Consider the following 20,850-nt stretch of genomic DNA (forward strand, 5'->3'; position numbering starts at 1 on the left):
TGCGCAAGAATCAACCGGAGGGTTCGATCTGAGAGCCCACAAGCCCACCAGGCACGGGCCCCCCTGGCCGCGCCTTGCAGGCTTGTGAGGCCCACGTTGCTCCACCGCCTCCAATCTCAGCTCTATTTAGTCCCTTTCGTCCAGAAAAAAATCGAGGAGAAGAGTTCATCGCGTTTTACGATACGGAGGCGCCGCCGCCTCCTGTTCTTCCTCTCGAGGGCAGATCTGGAGTCCGCTCTGGGCTCCGAAGAGGGGAGATCATCGCCATCGTCGTCACCAACCTTCCTTCATCGCCAATTCCATGATGCTCTTCACCGTTCGTGAGTAATCTCATCGTAGGCTTGCTGGACGGTGATGGGTTGGATGAGATCTATCATGTAGTCGAGTTAGTTTTGACGGGGATTGATCCCTAGTATCCACTATGTTCTGATATTGATGTTGCTACTACTTTGCCATGCTTAATGCTTGTCACTAGGGCCCGAGTGCCATGATTTCAGATCTGAACCTATTATGTTGTCGCCAATATATGTGAGTTCTTGATCCTATCTTGCAAGTTGTAGTCACCTACTATGTGTTCTGACCCGGCAATCATGGAGTGACAATAGCCGGGACCACTCCCGGAGATGACCATAGTATGAGGAGTTCATGTGTTCAACAAGTGTTAATGCGTTGGTCCGGTTTTTTATTAAAAGGAGAACCTTAATATCCCATAGTTTCCATTAGGACCCCGCTGCCACAGGAGGGATGGACAATAGATGTCATGCAAGTTCTTTTCCCTAAGCACGTATGACTACATACGGAATACATGCCTACATTACATTGACGAACTGGAGCTAGTTATTTATCTCTCCGTGTTATAACTGTTGCATGATGAATAACATCCGGCATAATCGTCCATCACCGATCCAATGCCTACGAGTTTTTCCTACTAGTCCTTGCTACGTTACTTTGCCGCTACTGTTGTCACTGCTGCTACTGTTACTCTGTCGCTACTGCTGTCACTGCTTCTACTCTTACTCTGCTGCTACTCCTGTCACTATTGCTACTAGTTACCGTTGCTACTGTTGCTATCACTCTACCTTGCTACTGATACTTTGTTGCAGATACTAAATCTTTCAGGTGTGGTTGAATTGACAACTCAACTGCTAATACTTGAGAATATTCTTTGGCTTCCCCTTGTGTCGAATCAACAAATTTGGGTTGAATACTCTACCCACGAAAACTGTTGCGAACCCCTATACTTGTGGGTTATCAAGACCTTTTTCTGGCGTCGTTGCCGGGGAGGCATAGCTATATTCTCTGAGTCACTTGGGATTTACATCTGCTGATCACTAAGAGGAATCCGAGAGATCCAAAAACTAAAGTTTTGCCCTCAACTACAAGGACAGGTAAGGAACTGCCATCTAGCTCTGCACTTGATTCACCTTTAGTTATGAGTAAGTTTGCGACACCACCTCCTGCTAGAAATTTCGATGTGTTGCCTGTGCTTGATGATGCTACTTCTGTTGTCCATGATGCTTGTGATGATGCTATGCTTGATACTGCTTTGCCACCACGTGCATTCCTTGATGCACAAATTGCTAGAGTTGCTGCTAGATGTAATGATACTTCTGAAACTACTGATATTATTGAAGTAGAACCTGCTATTTTGCATGCTAGAACTAGCTCTCCTAGATATGAATTGCCTGATATGCCTGAGGGTTATGTTATGGAGGGAGAGATGGCTGAGGATTTCTTGCTTGTAGGGATAGGTATGATGTTGAGAAGTTACTGCGCAAGTGGAAAGAAAAATCTCTGAACGCTAGGATGAAATACGAACCGAAGTTTGCTACTTCGCCTATCTTTGTGAACGATAAGGATTATGAATTCTCTGTCGACCCTGAGTTAATCACTCTGGTCGAATCTGATCCTTTTCACGGTTATGAGTCTGAAACGGTCGTAGCACATCTTACCAAACTGCACGATATAGCCACCCTATTCACGAGTGAGGAGAAGATTCACCACTACTATATCCTTAAGTTGTTTCCTTTCTCGCTAAAGGATGATGCTAAGACTTGGTTCACTTCTCTTGATCCTGGTTGTGTGCGTAGCCCCGAGGATATGGTCTACTACTTCTCTGAGAAATATTTCCCTGCCCATAAGAAGCAAGCTTCCTTGCAGGAAATATACAACTTTGCTCAAATTGAAGAAGAGAGTCTCCCACAAGCTTGGGGGAGGCTCATCCAACTGCTGAATGCTTTGCCTGATCACCCTCTTGAAAGGAATGAAATACTTGATATCTTTTAGAATGGACTAACCGATGCTTCTAGAGACCACCTAGATAGTTGTGATGGTTGTGTTTTTAGGGAACGAACTGTAGAGAAAGCTGAGATCCTATTGAATAACATCTTGTGCAATGAGAATGCTTGGACTATCCCCGAACCACCTCCTAAGCCAACTCCTAAGAAAAGAGGTATTCTATTCCTCAGTCCTGAAGATATGCAAGAAGCTAAGTAATCTATGAAAGAGAAAGGCATTAAATCTGAAGATGTCAAAAATCTACCACCTATCGAAGAGATCCATGGTCTTGATAACCCGATACAGGTATTCGAAGTAAATTCTCTTTATAGATTCAATGAGAGTGACATTCCTTTTGACAAACCTTCTAGCTTATGCCTGGATGAATTTGATAACTTTGTTGCCAAACAACAAAGTTTCAATGATTATGTTAGCACACAATTGGAACAGAATGCTCGTATGCTTAGTCATTTAAGTGCTTGTGTGGACAGAAATGTCAATGATCTTAAGCTTCTGAGTAAACATGCCTCTATGGTTACTACTCATGTAGAAAAAGTACTTAAGGCTCAGAATGACTTGCTCAATGAGTTGAATGACAATTCTCTCAGAGTCATCACTAGAGGCGGTAGAATGACCCAGGAACCTTTGTAACCTGAGGGTCATCCTAAGAGAATTGAATAAGATTCTCAAGGAGTTAGCACTGATGCACCTAGTCATCCTAGAAAGAAGAAGAAAGATGATAGGAACCTGCACGCTAGCAACCCTGTTGCTGTTACACCCGAGAGTCCAAACGATGTCTCTGTCTCTGATGCCGAAACACAATCTGGTGATGAACATGAGCCTAATGATAGTATCGATAGTGATGTTCATGTTGATGTTCAACCTAGCAACGATAAGGATGTGGAGATTGAACCTATTGATCTTGATAACCCACAGCCTAAGAATAAGAGATACGATAAGAATGACTTCATTGCTAGGAAGCATGGTAAGGAAAGAGAACCATGGGTTCAGAAACCCATGCCCTTTCCTCCCAAACCATCCAAGAAAAAGGATGATGAGGATTTTGAGCGCTTTGTTGAAATGATTAGACCTGTCTTTCTGCAAATGCGTTTGACAGATATGCTCAAAATGTCTCTGTATGCTAAGTACATGAAGGATATTGTGACTAAGAGGAGGATACTTGAGGTTGAGATTTCCACCATGCTTGCCAACTACACTTCCAAGGGTGGAACTCCTAAGAAACTAGGTGATCCCGGAGTGCCCACTATACCTTGCTCCATTAAAGGCAACTACATTAGAACTTCTTTATGCGACCTTGGAGCCGGTGTTAGTGTTATACCTCTTTCTCTTTATCATAGGCTTGAACTCAATAAGTTGACACCCACTGAAATCTCTTTGCAAATGGCCGACAAATCAACTGCTTTCCCTATCGGCATTTGTGAGGATGTGCATGTTGTGGTTGCTAACGTCACTATCTGAACATAATTTGTTATTTTGGATATTCCCGAGGATGATGCCATGGCAGTCATCCTTGGAAGACCCTTTTTAAACACTACAGGGGCTGTTATAGATTGCAACAAAGGCAATATCAGTTTCCATGTCAACGGTAATGAGCATACGGTGCACTTTCCGAAGAAACAATATCGGGTACATTGCAATAATGTTATCGAAAAAACTTCATCGATTCTTATTGGGAGCTTCGAATGCCCTATACCTACTGTCAAGATGAAGTATGATTTGCTTGTTGGGGATATTCACATCCCCATTGAGGTAACCTAGTGACTATTCGAAAATTCTCCGTTTTCTTTTGCGATTCAAAAAGTTTGTCAAGGAGACTTGATCAACCTCATTGACAGATTTCTTTCGATGACCATGAGATGGATGAATTGAGGAGTCACAAACCTATGTTCCGAGCTTTCACCTTTGGTTGCTTAGAAGAAAAATGATATATTTAGTTTAGTTTTCCCTGTTTTCTGTTTTAGCATCCTGTAGAAAAATACCCCGAATATAAAAGTTCTCCGAATGTCCTGAAAATCAAGTATGATTTTTTCTAGAATTTTTGAAAAATACTGAGACGGAGAGCTAGTTAGGGGGTTGCACCAGTGGGCCACAAGCCCTGGAAGCGCGGGCACCCCCCTGGCCGCGCCTACCAGGCTTGTGGGGCCCACGTGCACCCCCTTCACTCATTCTAGCTTCCATCTGCTTCTCCTACCTCTAGAAAAAATCGTTTCGCACCTCAAACCCGTGTTCTTGCTCTTCTTGCTGGGATTTTCGATCTCCTTGTGCAAAGCACCATTCACCAAGCTGTTTTGGGGAAATTGCTCCTTGGTATGTGACTCCTCCATTGGTCCAATTAGTTTTTTCTCTAGTGCCTTATACGTCGCGTATTTTTTCTGCCTTGGTTACCCTGTTTTTGAGCTTTGCATGCTAATTTTAGCTGGTCCCAAGTAGTTTTGATGCGTGATATGGCCTCTAGGCACTTGTGGGAGTAGTTGCTACGAGTTTCGTTCGTCCTTGTTCACTTTTCCTTAGAGTCACTAAAATTTCAGAAATTTTCAGAGATAGAAAAAGGAAAAGATGAGGAGGTTCTTAAGAGGTTCTTCAAGCCGTGACCCCAAGCATGATGGAAGTGAGAAGAAGAAACCCAAGTATCCGGTCCCCCGAGTTGAAGAAGTTCGAGCGTGCGAATGGCCAAGCGATGTGTTCTTACGCGCCGCCGATCTTTATGAGAACTTTTACTACTTGGTGGAGAACACAGGCCTTACCGCCTTCGTTGAAGATAAGTGTCCGCAATACCTCCTCCTCACTAATATTTTCGTGCAAAGCTTTAACTTCTATCCAAGGAAGAACCCTCCTATGGTTGAGTTCAAGTTATATTATATCCCCCAGCGCATGTCACTTCAGGATTTTTGCAATGTTTGCAAATTACCTTATGTTGGGGATATTCATGAACCTCGTCCACGGGACTTGGAGGCTTTCATCGATACTATTGTTGTAGGAGAGGAGAGAGGAGTGTCTTGCGCTAGAGCTGTTAGCATACATTTTCCCGTGCTTCGGTACTTCTCATTATTTGTGGGAAAATGTTTGAATGGCCGTGGGAAAGCTGGAGCCCTTAGCTCTCCAGATCTTGCAGTTTTGCATGAAGCCCTTTATAATGATAAAACTTATAGCTTGGGCGCTATAATAGCTCAACGGTTGAACACGAACCATTCTAAAGGCGTTGTCTATGGAGGTATCTATGCTACTTGTCTTGCTAGACATTTTGAGATACCTATTAGACTGGACGAGGAAGAAGAGATTCTTCTTCCCGAGAGATATCTAGATTATGATAGCATGGTTCGCCATGGCTTTCTTGATAGAGACATAAATAGAAGGATGATTTATAACCTGGTATTTAGTCATGGTACTCATGAGACTATTACTTTGCCTGCTCCTTCTTTGTTCAATCTTCATACAGGCGGGTACATTATTATGCCCTCAGACATCTACGCATATTGGGGCATAGCCCAACCAGAGGTGCCCGTGCCCGAGCTACCAGTCGACTACCAGACGCCAGTTTATGAGTGGGAGCCAGAGGAGCTCACACAGCAGTGGCACCCTCAGTCGCTCCGGAGTACCCCGGAGCTGGTTATTTACCTCCTTGGGAGTAGACCAACTTAGGCCAAAAGCCAAAGCTTGGGGGAGTACGTGTTTCTCACCGACTTTATATTCTTGCTTACGCTTTCACTTCGTTAGTCGGTGTTCACACTTTGCCACTGTATCGTTCATGCTAGTATATTTTCTTTTTCTCGTTTTCTTTTCGTGTGTTTGTCTAGTTTGAGAAAACCCAAAAATATTTTCGTGTTCTTCTTTTGCTTGATGCGAGCTTTCCCGTGTAAATAGATTTCTTTTTCTTTGGGTCAAGGTAGAAGACCGTGGTTACAATTGTTAGTGTCTCTCGCATGCATATTTGTTTATCTGTTGAAGAGCCATATTACTTTGTCTTCTCCTTTGTGTTTTCTTGCAGATTCCAGTTTAGTCCAATGCATGAGCACTCTTATTATTGTTCACATCATCCGGCCGTGCAAGTGAAAGGCAATAATGACGATATATGATGAAGTGACTGAGCCTGAAAAAGCTGGTATGAACTCGATCTATTTTGTTTTTGTAAATATGACTAGCTCATCATTCCTGATTCAGCTTTGTTGTGAGAGAAACATGTTTGCAATGACAACTTAAGAGATCATAGTTTCTGATGCCATGCTTAATTAGCTAGGAGCTTATAATGGTATGTCTTGGATGCCAACATGAATTTTGAGATGACTATGATGTAGTATGATAGGATGGTATCCTCCTTTGAATGATTCAAGTGGCTTGACTTGGCGCATGTTTACGCACGTAGTTGAAACAAAATCAACATAGCCTCTATGTGTTGGGGAACGTCGCATGGGAAACAAAAAAATTCCTACGCGCACGAAGACCTATCATGGTGATGTCCATCTACGAGAGGGGATTTCCGATCTACGTACCCTTGTAGATCGCACAGCAGAAGCGTTAAGAAACGCGGTTGATGTAGTAGAACGTCCTCACGTCCCTCGATCCGCCCCGTGAACCATCCCGCGATCCGTCCCACGATCTAGTGCCGAACGGACGGCACCTCCGCGTTCAGCACACGTACAGCTCGACGATGATCTCGGCCTTCTTGATCCAGCAAGAGAGACGGAGAGGTAGATGAGTTATCCGGCAGCATGACGGCGCTCCGGAGGTTGGTGGTAATCTAATCTCAGCAGGGCTCCGCCCGAGCTCCGCAGAAACGCGATCTAGAGGTAAAACCGTGGAGATATGTGGTCGGGCTGTCGTGGCAAAGTTGTCTCAAATCAGCCCTAAAACCTCTGTATATATAGGTGGGAGAGGGGGGGCTTTCCTTGGGGCTCAAGGAGCCCCAAGGGGGTCGGCCGAGCCAAGGGGGGAGTCCTCCCCTTCCAAACCGAATCCAACTAGGTTTGGAAGGAGGAGTCCTTCCCCTTTTTCCCACCTCCCCTTTTTTTTCCTTTTCCTCTTTGATTTTCTTCCTATGGCGCATAGGGCCTTCTTGGGCTGTCCCACCAGCCCACTAAGGGCTGGTTCGCCACCCCCAAGGCCTATGGGCTTCCCTAGGGTGGGTTGCCCCCCCCCCCCCCCCGGTGAACACCCGAAACCCATTCGTCATTCCCGGTACATTCCCAGTAACTCCAAAAACCTTCCGGTAATCAAATGAGGTCATCCTATATATCAATCTTCGTTTCCGGACCATTCTGGGAACCCTCGTAACGTCCGTGATCTCATCCGGGACTCCAAACAACATTCGGTAACCAACCATATAACTCAAATACGCATAAAACAACGTCGAACCTTAAGTGTGCAGACCCTGCGGGTTCGAGAACTATGTAGACATGACCCGAGAGACTCCTCGGTCAATATCCAATAGCGGGACCTGGATGCCCATATTGGATCCTACACATTCTACGAAGATCTTATCGTTTGAACCTTAGTGCCAAGGATTCATATAATCCCGTATGTCATTCCCTTTGTCCTTCGGTATGTTACTTGCCCGAGATTCGATCGTCAGTATCCGCATACCTATTTCAATCTCGTTTACCGGCAAATCTCTTTACTCGTTCCATAATACAAGATCCCGCAACTTACACTAAGTCACATTGCTTGCAAGGCTTGTGTGTGATGTTGTTTTACCGAGTGGGCCCCGAGATACCTCTCCGTCACACGGAGTGACAAATCCCAGTCTCGATCCATACTAACTCAACGAAGACCTTCGGAGATACCTGTAGAGCATCTTTATAGTCACCCAGTTACGTTGCGATGTTTGATACACACAAAGCATTCCTCCGGTGTCAGTGAGTTATATGATCTCATGGTCATAGGAACAAATACTTGACACGCAGAAAATAGTAGCATCAAAATGACACGATCAACATGCTACGTCTATTAGTTTGGGTCTAGTCCATCACGTGATTCTCTTATTGACGTGATCCAGTTATCAAGCAACAACACCTTGTTCATAATCAGAAGACCCTGACTATCTTTGATCAACTGGCTAGCCAACTAGAGGTTTGCTAGGGACAGTGTTTTGTCTATGTATCCACACATGTATATAAGTCTTCATTCAATAAAATTATAGCATGGATAATAAACAATTATCTTGATACAGGAATTATTATAATAACTATATTTATTATTGCCTCTAGGGCATAATTCCAACAGTCTCCCACTTGCACTAGAGTCAATAATCTAGCCCTCACATCATCATGCGAATTACATTGTAATAAATCTAACACCCATACAGTTCTGGTGTTGATCATGCTTTGCTCGTGGAAGAGGTTTAGTCAGCGGGTCTGCTACATTCAGATCCGTGTGCACTTTGCATATATTTACGTCCTCCCCTTCGACATAGTCGCGGATGAGGTTGAAGCGTCGTTTGATGTGTCTGGTCTTCTTGTGAAACCGCGGTTCCTTTGCTAAGGCAATGGCACCCGTGTTGTCACAGAACAAGGTTATTGGATTCAGTGCGCTCGGCACCACTCCAAGATCCGTCATGAACTGCTTCATCCAGACACCCTCCTTAGCCGCCTCCGAGGCAGACATGTACTCCGCTTCACATGTAGAATCTGCTACGACGCTTTGGTTGGAACTGCACCAGCTTACCGCACCCCCATTAAGAATAAATACGTATCCGGTCTGTGACTTAGAGTCATCCGGATCTGTGTCAAATCTTGCATCGACGTAACCCTTTACGGCGAGCTCTTCGTCACCTCCATACACGAGAAACATCTCCTTAGTCCTTTTCAGGTACTTCAGGATATTCTTAACCGCCGTCCAGTGATCCACTCCTGGATTACTCTGGAACCTGCCTGTCATACTTATGGCCAGGCTAACGTCCGGTCTAGTGCACAGCATTGCATACATGATAGAACCTATGGCTGAAGCATAGGGGACGGTGCTCATATGCTCTCTATCCTTATCAGTTGCTGGGCACTGAGTCTTACTCAATCTCGTACCTTGTAAAACTGGCAAGAACCCTTTCTTGGACTGTTCCATTTTGAACCTCTTCAAAACTTTATCAAGGTATGTGCTTTGTGAAAGTCCTATCAGGCGTTTTGATCTATCCCTGTAGGTCTTAATGCCTAGAATGTAAGCAGCTTCTCCTAGGTCCTTCATAGAGAAACTTTTATTCAAGTAATCCTTTATGCTCTCCAAAAACTCTACGTTGTTTCCAATCAGCAATATGTCATCCACATATAATATTAGAAACGCCACAGAGCTCCCACTCACTTTCTTGTAAATACAAGATTCTCCAACCACTTGTATAAACCCAAATGCTTTGATCACCTCATCAAAGCATTTGTTCCAACTCCGAGATGCTTGCACCAGTCCATAAATGGATCGCTGGAGCTTGCACACCTTGTCAGCATTCTTAGGATCGACAAAACCTTTGGGTTGCATCATATACAACTCTTCCTTAAGGAAACCGTTAAGGAACGCCGTTTTGACATCCATCTGCCAGATTTCATAATCGAAAAATGCAGCTATTGCTAACATGATTCTGACGGACTTAAGCATCGCTACGGGTGAGAATGTCTCATCGTAGTCAACTCCTTGAACTTGTGAAAAACCCTTTGCCACAAGTCGAGCTTTATAAACGGTCACATTGCCGTCAGCGTCCGTCTTCTTCTTAAAGATCCATTTGTTCTGAATAGCCTTGCGGCCCTCAGGTAGTACTTCCAAAGTCCACACTTTGTTTTCATACATGGATCCTATCTCGGACTTCATGGCCTCTAGCCATTTGTTGGAATCTGGGCCCACCATTGCTTCTTCATAATTGCAGGTTCATTGTTGTCTAACAACATGATTGACAAAACGGGATTACCGTACCACTCTGGAGCAGCACGTGGTCTCGTCGACCTGCGTGGTTCGATAGGAACTTGAACTGGAGTTTCATGATCATCATCATTAACTTCCTCCTCAACCGGCGTCGCAACGACAGAGGTTTCCCCTTGCCCTGTGCCACCATATAGAGGGATGAGAGGTTCGACAACCTCATCAAGTTCTATCTTCCTCCCACTCAATTCTCTCGAGAGAAACTCCTTCTCGAGAAAAGCTCCGTTTTTAGCAACAAACACTTTGCCCTCGGATTTGAGATAGAAGGTGTACCCAACTGTCTCTTTTGGGTAACCTATGAAGATGCAATTTTCCGCTTTGGGTTCCAGCTTTTCAGGCTGAAGATTTTTGACATAAGCATCACATCCCCAAACTTTAAGAAACGACAACTTTGGCCTTTTGCCATACCACAATTCGTATGGTGTCGTCTCAACGGATTTTGATGGTGCCCCATTTAAAGTGAATGCAGCTGTGTCTAATGCATAACCCCAAAATGATAACGGCAAATTGGTAAGAGACATCATAGATCGCACCATCTCTAATAAAGTACGATTACGACGTTCGGACACACCATTACGCTGTGGTGTTCCAGGCGGTGTTAACTGTGAAACAGTTCCACGTTGTCTTAAGTGAGCACCAAACTCGAAACTCAGATATTCACCCCCACGATCAGACTGTAGGAACTTGATCTTCTTGTTACGATGATTTTCAACTTCACTCTGAAATTGCTTGAACTTTTCAAATGTTTCAGACTTGTGCTTCATTAAGTAGACATAACCATATCTACTCAAATCGTTAGTGAAGGTGAGAAAATAACGATATCCGCCGCGTGCCTCTACGCTCATCGGACCGCACACATCGGTATGTATGATTTCCAACAAGTCACTGGCACGCTCCATTGTTCCGGAGAACGGAGTTTTAGTCATCTTGCCCATGAGGCATGGTTCGCACGTGTCAAGTGAATCAAAGTCAAGTGGCTCCAAAAGTCCATCTGCATGGAGTTTCTTAATGCGCTTTACACCAATATGACCTAAGCGGCAGTGCCACAAAAATATGGCGTTATCATTGTTAACTCTAACTCTTTTGGTCTCAGTGTTATGTATATGTGTACCACTATCAAGATTCAATATAAACAATCCTCTCACATTGGGTGCATGACCATAAAATATGTTACTCATAGAAATAGAACAACCATTATTCTCTGACTTAAAAGAGTAACCATCTCGCAATAAACAAGATCCAGATATAATGTTCATGCTCAACGCAGGCACTAAATAACAATGATTGAAGTTCATAACTAATCCTGATGGTAACTGAAGTGAAACTGTGCCGACGGCGATTGCATCAACCTTGGAACCATTTCCTACGCGCATCGTCACTTCATCTTTCGCCAGCCTTCGTCTATTCCGCAGTTCCTGTTTCGAGTTGCAAATATGAGCAACAGAACCGGTATCGAATACCCACGCACTACTACGAGAGCCGGTTAAGTACACATCAATAACATGTATATCAAATATACCTGATTTTTCTTTGGCTGCCTTCTTATCAGCCAGATACTTGGGGCAATTGCGCTTCTAGTGACCCATACCCTTGCAATAGTAGCACTCTGTTTCAGGCTTAGGTCCAGCTTTGGGTTTCTTCGTTGGATTGGCAATAGGCTTGCTGTTCTTCTTTGAATTACCCTTCTTGCATTTGCCGTTTCTCTTGAAACTAGTGGTCTTATTCACCATCAACACTTGATACTCTTTACGGAGTTCAGACTCTGCGACTTTCAGCATCGCAAACAACTCGTCGGGTGACTTGTTCATCCCTTGCATGTTGTAGTTCAACACAAAGCCTTTATAGCTTGGCGGCAGTGATTGAAGGATTCTGTCAGTGATAGCCTCTTGTGGGAGTTCAATCCCCAGCTCAGCTAGACGGTTTGAGTACCCAGACATTTTGAGCACATGTTCACTGACAGACGAATTCTCCTCCATCTTGCAAGCATAGAATTTATCGGAGGTCTCATACCTCTCGATCCGGGCGTTCTTCTGAAAGATAAACTTCAACTCCTGGAACATCTCATATGCTCCATGACGCTCAAAGCGACTTTGAAGTCCCGGTTCTAAGCCATACAAGACTGCACATTGAACTACTGAGTAGTCCTCCTTACGTGTTAACCAAGCGTTCTTAACATCCTGGTCAGCCGTGGCGGGTGGTTCATATCCTAGCGCAGCATTAAGGACATAATCCTTCTTCCCAGCTTGTAGGATTAACTTAAGAGTACGAGCCCAGTCTACAAAGTTGCTTCCATCAACTTTCAACTTAGCTTTCTCTAGGAACGTATTAAAATTCAGGGTGACTGTCGCGTGAGCCATGATCTACAACACAAATATATTCAAAGTGGACTTAGACTATGTTCAAGATAATTAGAGTTTAACTTAATCAAATTACTTGCTAAACTCCCACTCAAAAAGTACATCTCTCTAGTCATTTGAGTGGTTCATGACCCACTTACACTAGCTCAAGTCCGATCATCACGTGAGTTGAGTATAGTTTCAGTGGTAAGCATCCCTATGCTAATCATATCATCTATATGATTCATGATCGACCTTTCGGTCTCATGTGTTCCGAGGCCATGTCTGCACATGCTAGGCTCGTCAAGCTTAACCCGAGTGTTCCGCGTGTACAACTATTTTGCACCCGTTGTATGTGAACGTTGAGTCTATCACACCCGATCATCACATGGTGTCTCGAAACGACGAACTGTAGCAACGGTGCACAGTCGGGGAGAACACAATTTCGTCTTGAAATTTTAGTGAGAGATCACCTCATAATGCTACCGTCGTTCTAAGCAAAATAAGGTGCATAAAAGGATTAACATCACATGCAATTCATAAGTGACATGATATGGCCATCATCACGTGCTCCTTGATCTCCATCACCAAAGCACCGGCACGATCTTCTTGTCACCGGCGCCACACCATGATCTCCATCAACGTGTCGCCATCGGGTCTGTCGTGCTACTCATGCTATTACTACTAAAGCTACATTCTAGCAAAATAGTAAACGCATCTGCAAGCACAAACGTTAGTTTAAAGACAACCCTATGGCTCCTGCCGGTTGCCGTACCATCGACGTGCAAGTCGATATTATCTATTACAACATGATCATCTCATACATCCAATATATCACACCACATCGTTGGCCATATCACATCACAAGCATACCCTGCAAAAACAAGTTAGACGTCCTCTAATTTTGTTGTTGCATGTTTTACGTGGTGACCATGGGTATCTAGTAGGATCGCATCTTACTTACGCAAACACCACAACGGAGATATATGAATTGCTGTTTAACCTTATACAAGGACCTCCTCGGTCAAATCCGATTCAACTAAAGTTGGAGAAACTGACACTTGCCACTCATCTTTGAGCAACGGGGTTACTCGTAGCGATGAAACCAGTCTCTCGTAAGCGTACGAGTAATGTCGGTCCAAGCCGCTTCAAGCCAACAATACCGCGGAATCAAGAAAATACTAAGGAGGGCAGCAAAACGCACATCACCGCCCACAAAATTTTTTGTGTTCTACTCGAGAAGACATCTACGCATTAACCTAGCTCATGATGCTACTGTTGGGGAACGTCGCATGGGAAACAAAAAATTTCCTACGCGCACGAAGACCTATCATGGTGATGTCCATCTACGAGAGGGGATTTCCGATCTACGTAGCCTTGTAGATCGCACAGTAGAAGCGTTAAGAAACGCGGTTGATGTAGTGGAACGTCCTCACGTCCCTCGATCCACCCCGCGATCCGTCCCACGATCTAGTGCCGAACGGACGGCACCTCCGCGTTCAGCACACGTACAGCTCGACGATGATCTCGGCCTTCTTGATCCAGCAAGAGAGACGGAGAGGTAGATGAGTTCTCCGGCAGCGTGACGGCGCTCCAGAGGTTGGTGGTGATCTAATCTCAGGAGGGCTCCGCCCAAGCTCTACAGAAACGCGATCTACAGGTCAAACCATGGAGATATGTGGTCGGGCTGCCGTGGCAAAGTTGTCTCAAATCAGCCCTAAAACCTTTGTATATATAGGTGGGAGAGGGGGGGCCTTGCCTTGGGGCTCAAGGAGCCCCAAGGGGGTCGGACGAGCCAAGGGGGGGAGTCCTCCCCTTCCAAACCGAATCCAACTAGGTTTGGAAGGAGGAGTCCTTCCCCTTTTTCCCACCTCCCTTTTTTTTCCTTTTCCTCTTTGATTTTCTTTCTATAGCGCATCGGGCCTTCTTGGGCTGTCCCACCAGCCCACTAAGGGCTGGTGCTCCACCCCCAAGGCCTATGGGCTTCCCCGGGGTGGGTTGCCCCCCCCCCCCCGGTGAACACCCGAAACCCATTCGTCATTCCCGGTACATTCCCAGTAACTCCGAAAACCTTCCGGTAATCAAATGAGGTCATCCTATATATCAATCTTCGTTTCCGGACCATTCCGGAAACCCTCGTGACGTCCGTGATCTCATCCGAGACTCCGAACAGCATTCGTTAACCAACCATATAACTCAAATACGCATAAAACAACGTCGAACCTTAAGTGTGCAGACCCTGCGGGTTCGAGAACTATGTAGACATGACCCGAGAGACTCCTCGGTCAATATCCAATAGCGGGACCTGGATGCCCATATTGGATCCTACACATTCTACGAAGATCTTATCGTTTGAACCTCAGTGCCAAGGATTCATATAATCCCGTATTTCATTCCCTTTGTCCTTCGGTATGTTACTTGCCCGAGATTCGATCGTCAGTATCCACATACCTATTTCAATCTCGTTTACCGGCAAGTCTCTTTGCTCGTTCCGTAACACAAGATCTCGCAACTTACACTAAGTCACATTGCTTGCAAGGCTTGTGTGTGATGTTGTATTACCAAGTGGGCCCCGAGAAACCTCTCCGTCACACGGAGTGACAAATCCCAGTCCCGATCCATACTAACTCAACGAACACCTTCGGAGATACCTGTAGAGCATCTTTATAGTCACCCAGTTACGTTGTGACGTTTGATACACACAAAGCATTCCTCCGGTGTCAGTGAGTTATATGATCTCATGGTCATAGGAACAAATACTTGGCACGCAGAAAACAGTAGCAACAAAATGACAGGATCAACATGCTACGTCTATTAGTTTGGTCTAGTCCATCACGTGATTCTCCTAATGATGTTATCCAGTTATCAAGCAACAACACCTTGTTCATAATCAGAAGAGCCTGACTATCTTTGATCAACTGGCTAGCCAACTAGAGGCTTGCTAGGGACAGTGTTTTGTCTATGTATCCACACATGTATATAAGTCTTCATTCAATACAATTATAGCATGGATAATAAACGATTATCTTGATACAGGAATTATAATAATAAATATATTTATTATTGCCTCTAGGGCATAATTCCAACACTATGATATTCATGTTCATGGTGATTTATGTCCTACTCATGCTTGCACTCAATGTTGGTTAATCTCAATGCATTTTTGATGACTGTTCTCGCTCTCTAGTTGGTCGCTTCCCAGTCTTTTGCTAGCCTTCACTTGTACTAAGCGGGAATACTGCTTGTGCATCCACCTCCATAAACCCAAAGTTGTTCCATATGAGTCCACCAACCTACCTATATGCGGTATCTACCTGTCGTTCCAAGTAAATTTGCATGTCCCACTCTCTAAACCTTCAAGAAATAATCTATTTTGCATGACCGAGCCACTCATGTGTTATCCTTGATATGTGTTTATTCACTATCATTCACGAGAAAGGGGTCGGTAATTGGAATGCCCAGTTCCATGCTCAAATCAAAAAAATAATTGCAAACAAAACTCCCCCTGGATTGATGTTGGTATGGACAGCACCCGAGTATTCGGCTAGTCGTGGAGTGTGATTGATCGGTGGTGGGGGAGTCAAAACTTTACTTTTCTGTTTGGGAACTGCCTACAGCATGTGTAGCGTGGAAGATGGTGAAAACTCTTGGTCATTGCGTTGACAATGAAGGCATGCCACCCAAAATTATTATCTCTGTTTTCAAAGCTTGAGCTCTGGCACCTCTGCAAATAAATGCTTCCCTCTACAAAGGGCCTATCTATTTATGTTCCTGTTTAGTCATCCTCTTCTTATAAAAGCACCAATTAGAGAGCACCTCTGTCATTTTTATGCTTTGCTTTTAACTGTGATTGAGTATGACTGTGACTGGATCTTCTTTTCCATGAATTACAATGTTTAGTCAGCCCTTGGTCTTTGAAGGTGCTCTGCATTTATGTTTTGCGGTCTGTTCGTAATGCTTCATGATTGTTTTGATTGAAGTGTTGCGTTTGAAACTCATTATTATTGCTCGCTAGTTGATTATGCTATTGATATGAGTTTGCTGTGAGACCTAGATGTCTTTGCTTATGTGGTTAGCTTGTGATCTTGCTGAAATTCTGGATATGAGTTAGACATAGTTGCAACAACAAGATGAAATAGAGTTCGTAAAAGTTTTTATTTTGTCTCTTTTAGTTTGTCAACTGAATTGCTTGAGGACAAGCAAGGTTTTAAGCTTGGGCGAGTTGATATGTCTCCATCGTATCTACTTTTCCAAACTCTTTTGCCCTTGTTTTGGACTCTAATTTGCATGATTTTAATGGAACTAACCCGGACTAACGTTGTTTTCAGCAGAATTGCCATGTTGTTGTTTTTGCGTGGAAATAAAAGTTCTCCGAATGACCTGAAATTTTACGGGGATTTTTTGTGGAATATATTAAAAATACTGACGCAAGAATAAACAAGAGGGGTGGAGCTGAGAGCCCACAAGCCCACCAGGCGCGCCCCCTAGCCGCGCCTGGCAGGCTTGTGGGGCCCACGTTGCTCCACCGCCTCCAATCTCAGCTCTATTTAGTCCCTTTTGTCCGGAAAAAAATCAAGAAGAGTTCATCGCGTTTGACGATACGGAGGTGCCGCCACCTCCTGTTCTTCCTCTGGAGGGTAGATCTGGAGTTCGTTCAGGGCTCCGGAGTGGGGAGATCGTCGCCATCGTCATCACCAACCTTCCTTCATCACCAATTCCATGATGCTCTTCACCGTTCGTGAGTAATCTCATCGTAGGCTTGCTGGACGGTGATGGGTTGGATGAGATCTATCATGTAATCGAGTTAGTTTTGACGGGGATTAATCCCTAGTATCCACTATGTTCTCAGATTGATGTTGCTACTACTTTGCCATGCTTAATGCTTGTCACTAGGGCCCGAGTGCCATGATTTCAGATCTGAACCTATTATGTTGTCGCCAATATATGTGAGTTCTTGATCCTATCTTGTAAGTTGTAGTCACCTACTATGTGTTATGACCCGGCAACCCCGGAGTGACAATAGCCAGAACAACTCCCGGAGATGACCATAGTATGAGGAGTTCATGTGTTCACCAAGTGTTAATGCGTTGGTCCGGTTCTTTATTAAAAGGAGAACCTTAATATCCCGTAGTTTCCATTAGGACCCCGCTGCCACGGGAGGGATGGACAATAGATGTCATGCAAGTTATTTTCCCTAAGCACGTATGACTACATACAGAATACATGCCTACATTACATTGACGAACTGGAGCTAGTTACTTATCTCTTCGTGTTATAACTGTTGCATGATGAATAACATCCGACATAATCATCCATCACCGATCCAATGCCTATGAGTTTTTCCTACTGGTCCTTGCTACGTTACTTTGTCGCTACTACTGTTACTCTATCGCTACTGCTGTCATTGCTGCTACTGTTACTCTGCTGCTACTGCTGTCACTATTGCTACTGGTTACCGTTGCTACTGTTGCTATCACTCTACCTTGCTATTGATACTTTGCTACAGATACAAAATCTTTCAGGTGTGGTTGAATTGACAACTCAACTGCTAATACTTGAGAATATTCTTTGGCTTCCCCTTGTGTCGAATCAACAAATTTGGGTTGAATACTCTACCCTCGAAAACTGTTGCGATCCGCTATACTTGTGGGTTATCAAGACCTTTTTCTCGCGCCGTTGCTGGGGATGCATAGCTATATTCTCTGAGTCACTTGGGATTTACGTCTGCTGATCACTATGAGGAATCCAAGAGATCCAAAACCTAAAGTCTTGCCCTCAACTACGAGGGCAGGTAAGGAACTGCCATCTAGCTCTGCACTTGATTCACCTTCACTTATAAGTAGTGGACATAGCAAAACTAGCATCCCCAAGCTTAGGGTTTTGCATATTTTTAGCATGATTGTCGCTAATAGAATTTATAGTGAAACCATTGCAATCATGCTTTTCATCCAAGGAGCCCTCATGAATCACTTCATAAATATCTTCCTCACAATTTTCAGATTCATGCATCTCAAGCAAAACTCCATAAAGATAGTCAAGTGCACTCAACTCACTAGCAATTGGTTCAACATAGTTGGACCTCTTGAAAATATTGGCAAGTGGATGAGGATCCATATCAATAGATCTTCAACAAGCGAAGATGCAAGCATTTTGAAGGCACATGGTAACACAAGCAACCAAAGAAACAAAAAGGCGAACGGAAAAGGCAAAACAATTGTGAATTTTTGTTTTTTAGAAGTGGGGAGAGGAAAGCGAGAGGCAAAAAAAGTAAATGCAAGAGATGAGTTTGGGACACTTACTTGGATGAGTTCTTGACTTGATCCTCCCCGGAAACGGCGCCAGAAATCCTTCTGCTACTTCTCAAACAACATCGCCAGAAATCGACACGTTGACGGAGACTAGGCTTGCGTTGGTTTTTCCCCTGAAGAGGAAAGGGTGATGCAGCACAGGAGCAGTAAGTATTTCCCTCAGTTTGAGAACCAAGGTATCAATCCAGTAGGAGAATCTCGTCAAGTCCAGAGTACCTGCTCAAACACAAAAGAGCTTGCACCCAACGCTATAAAGGGGTTGTCAATCCCTTCAAGATTGATTGCAAAGTGAGATCTGAAGGCGGAAAGTGCAACGAAGTAAAAGAGTAAGGCTGAAAATATGGTGTGAAGTAGATCCGAGGGCCATAGTGTTCACTAGAGGCTTCTCTCAAAATAGCAAATATTATGGTGGGTGAACAAATTACTGTCGAGCAATTGATAGAACCGTGCAAAGTCATGACGATATCTAAGGCAATGATCATGTCCGAGACAAGTAGACTGATACTTTCTGCATCTACTACTATTACTCCACACATCGACCGCTATCCAGCATGCATCTAGTTAATTGAGTTCGTAACGAACAGAGTAACACCTTAAGCAAGATGACATGATGTAGAGGGATAAACTCAAACCAATGATGAAAACCCCATCTTTTTACCCTTGATGGCAACAACACGATGTGTGCCTCGCTACCCCTTCTGTCACTGGATGAGGTCACCGCACGGTATGAACCCAAAACCAAGCGCTTCTCCCATTACAAGAATCATAGATCAAGTTGGCCAATCAAAACCAACAACTCGAAGAGAATTACAAGGATATGAAATCATGCATAAGAGAGATCAGATGAAACTCAAATAAGATTCATAGATAATCTGATCATAAATCCACAATTCATCGGATCTCGACAAACACACCGCAAAAGAAGATTACATCGGATAGATCTCCATGTAGATCATGGAGAACTTTGTATTGAAGATCCAAGAGAGAGAAGAAGCCAACTAGCTACTAGCTATGGACCCGTAGGTCTATGGTGAACTACTCACGCATCATGGAGAGGTCATGGTGTTGATGAAGAAGCCCTCCGTATCCGAATCTCCCCTCCGGCACGGCACCAGAACGTGCCCCAGATGGGATCTTGTGGAGACAGAAGCTTGCGGCGGCGGAAAAGTATTTTCGTGGATCCCCTGGTTTTTTTAGGGATTTTAGGGAATTTATAAGCGAAGGAGCTAGGGAAGGGGAGGCCCAGGGAGCCCACAAGCCTGGGAGGCGCGGGCCCCCCTGGCCGCGCCATGACGGCTTGTGGCCTCCCCCGGGACTCCCTGCCTTGGTTCCCAAGCTTTCTACGTATCTTCTGTTCCGAAAAAATCTTTTCGGAAGTTTTATTCCGTTTGGACTCCGTTTAAAATCCTCCTCTGAAAAGGGTCAAAAACACGGAAAAAACAGGAACTGGCACTTGGCACTGAATTAATAAGTTAGTCCCCAAAAAAGATATAAAAGGCATACAAAACATCCAAAGTCTGACAAGATAATAGCATGAAACCATAAAAAATTATAGATACGTTGGAGACGTATCAAGCATCCCCAAGCTTAACTCCTGCTCGTCCTCGAGTAGAGAAGTGATAAAGACTGAATTTTTGATGTGGAATGCTACCTAGCATAGTTGTCCTTTGTAACTTCTTTCATATGAATGTTCAGATCCGTAAGATTCAAAACAATAGTTTGCTATTGACATGAAAACAATAATACTTCAAGCAAACTAGCAAGGTAATCATGAACTTTCAAAATGACAAGGCCAAAGAAAGTTATCCCTACAAAATCATATAGTCTGGCTATGCTCCATCATCCCGACACAACTAATTTAAATCATGCACAAACCCGGTATTGGCCAAGTAATTGTTTTCGCACTCTTACTTTCTCAAACCTTTTTCAACTATCACGGAATACATGAGCGTGAGCCATGGATATAGAACTATAGGTGGAATAGAGTGTGGTGGAGGTTGTGAGACAAAAAAAGGAGG

This window comes from Hordeum vulgare, chromosome 3H, assembly GCF_904849725.1.
Source record: "Hordeum vulgare subsp. vulgare chromosome 3H, MorexV3_pseudomolecules_assembly, whole genome shotgun sequence".
NCBI classification, from domain to species: Eukaryota; Viridiplantae; Streptophyta; class Magnoliopsida; order Poales; family Poaceae; genus Hordeum; species Hordeum vulgare.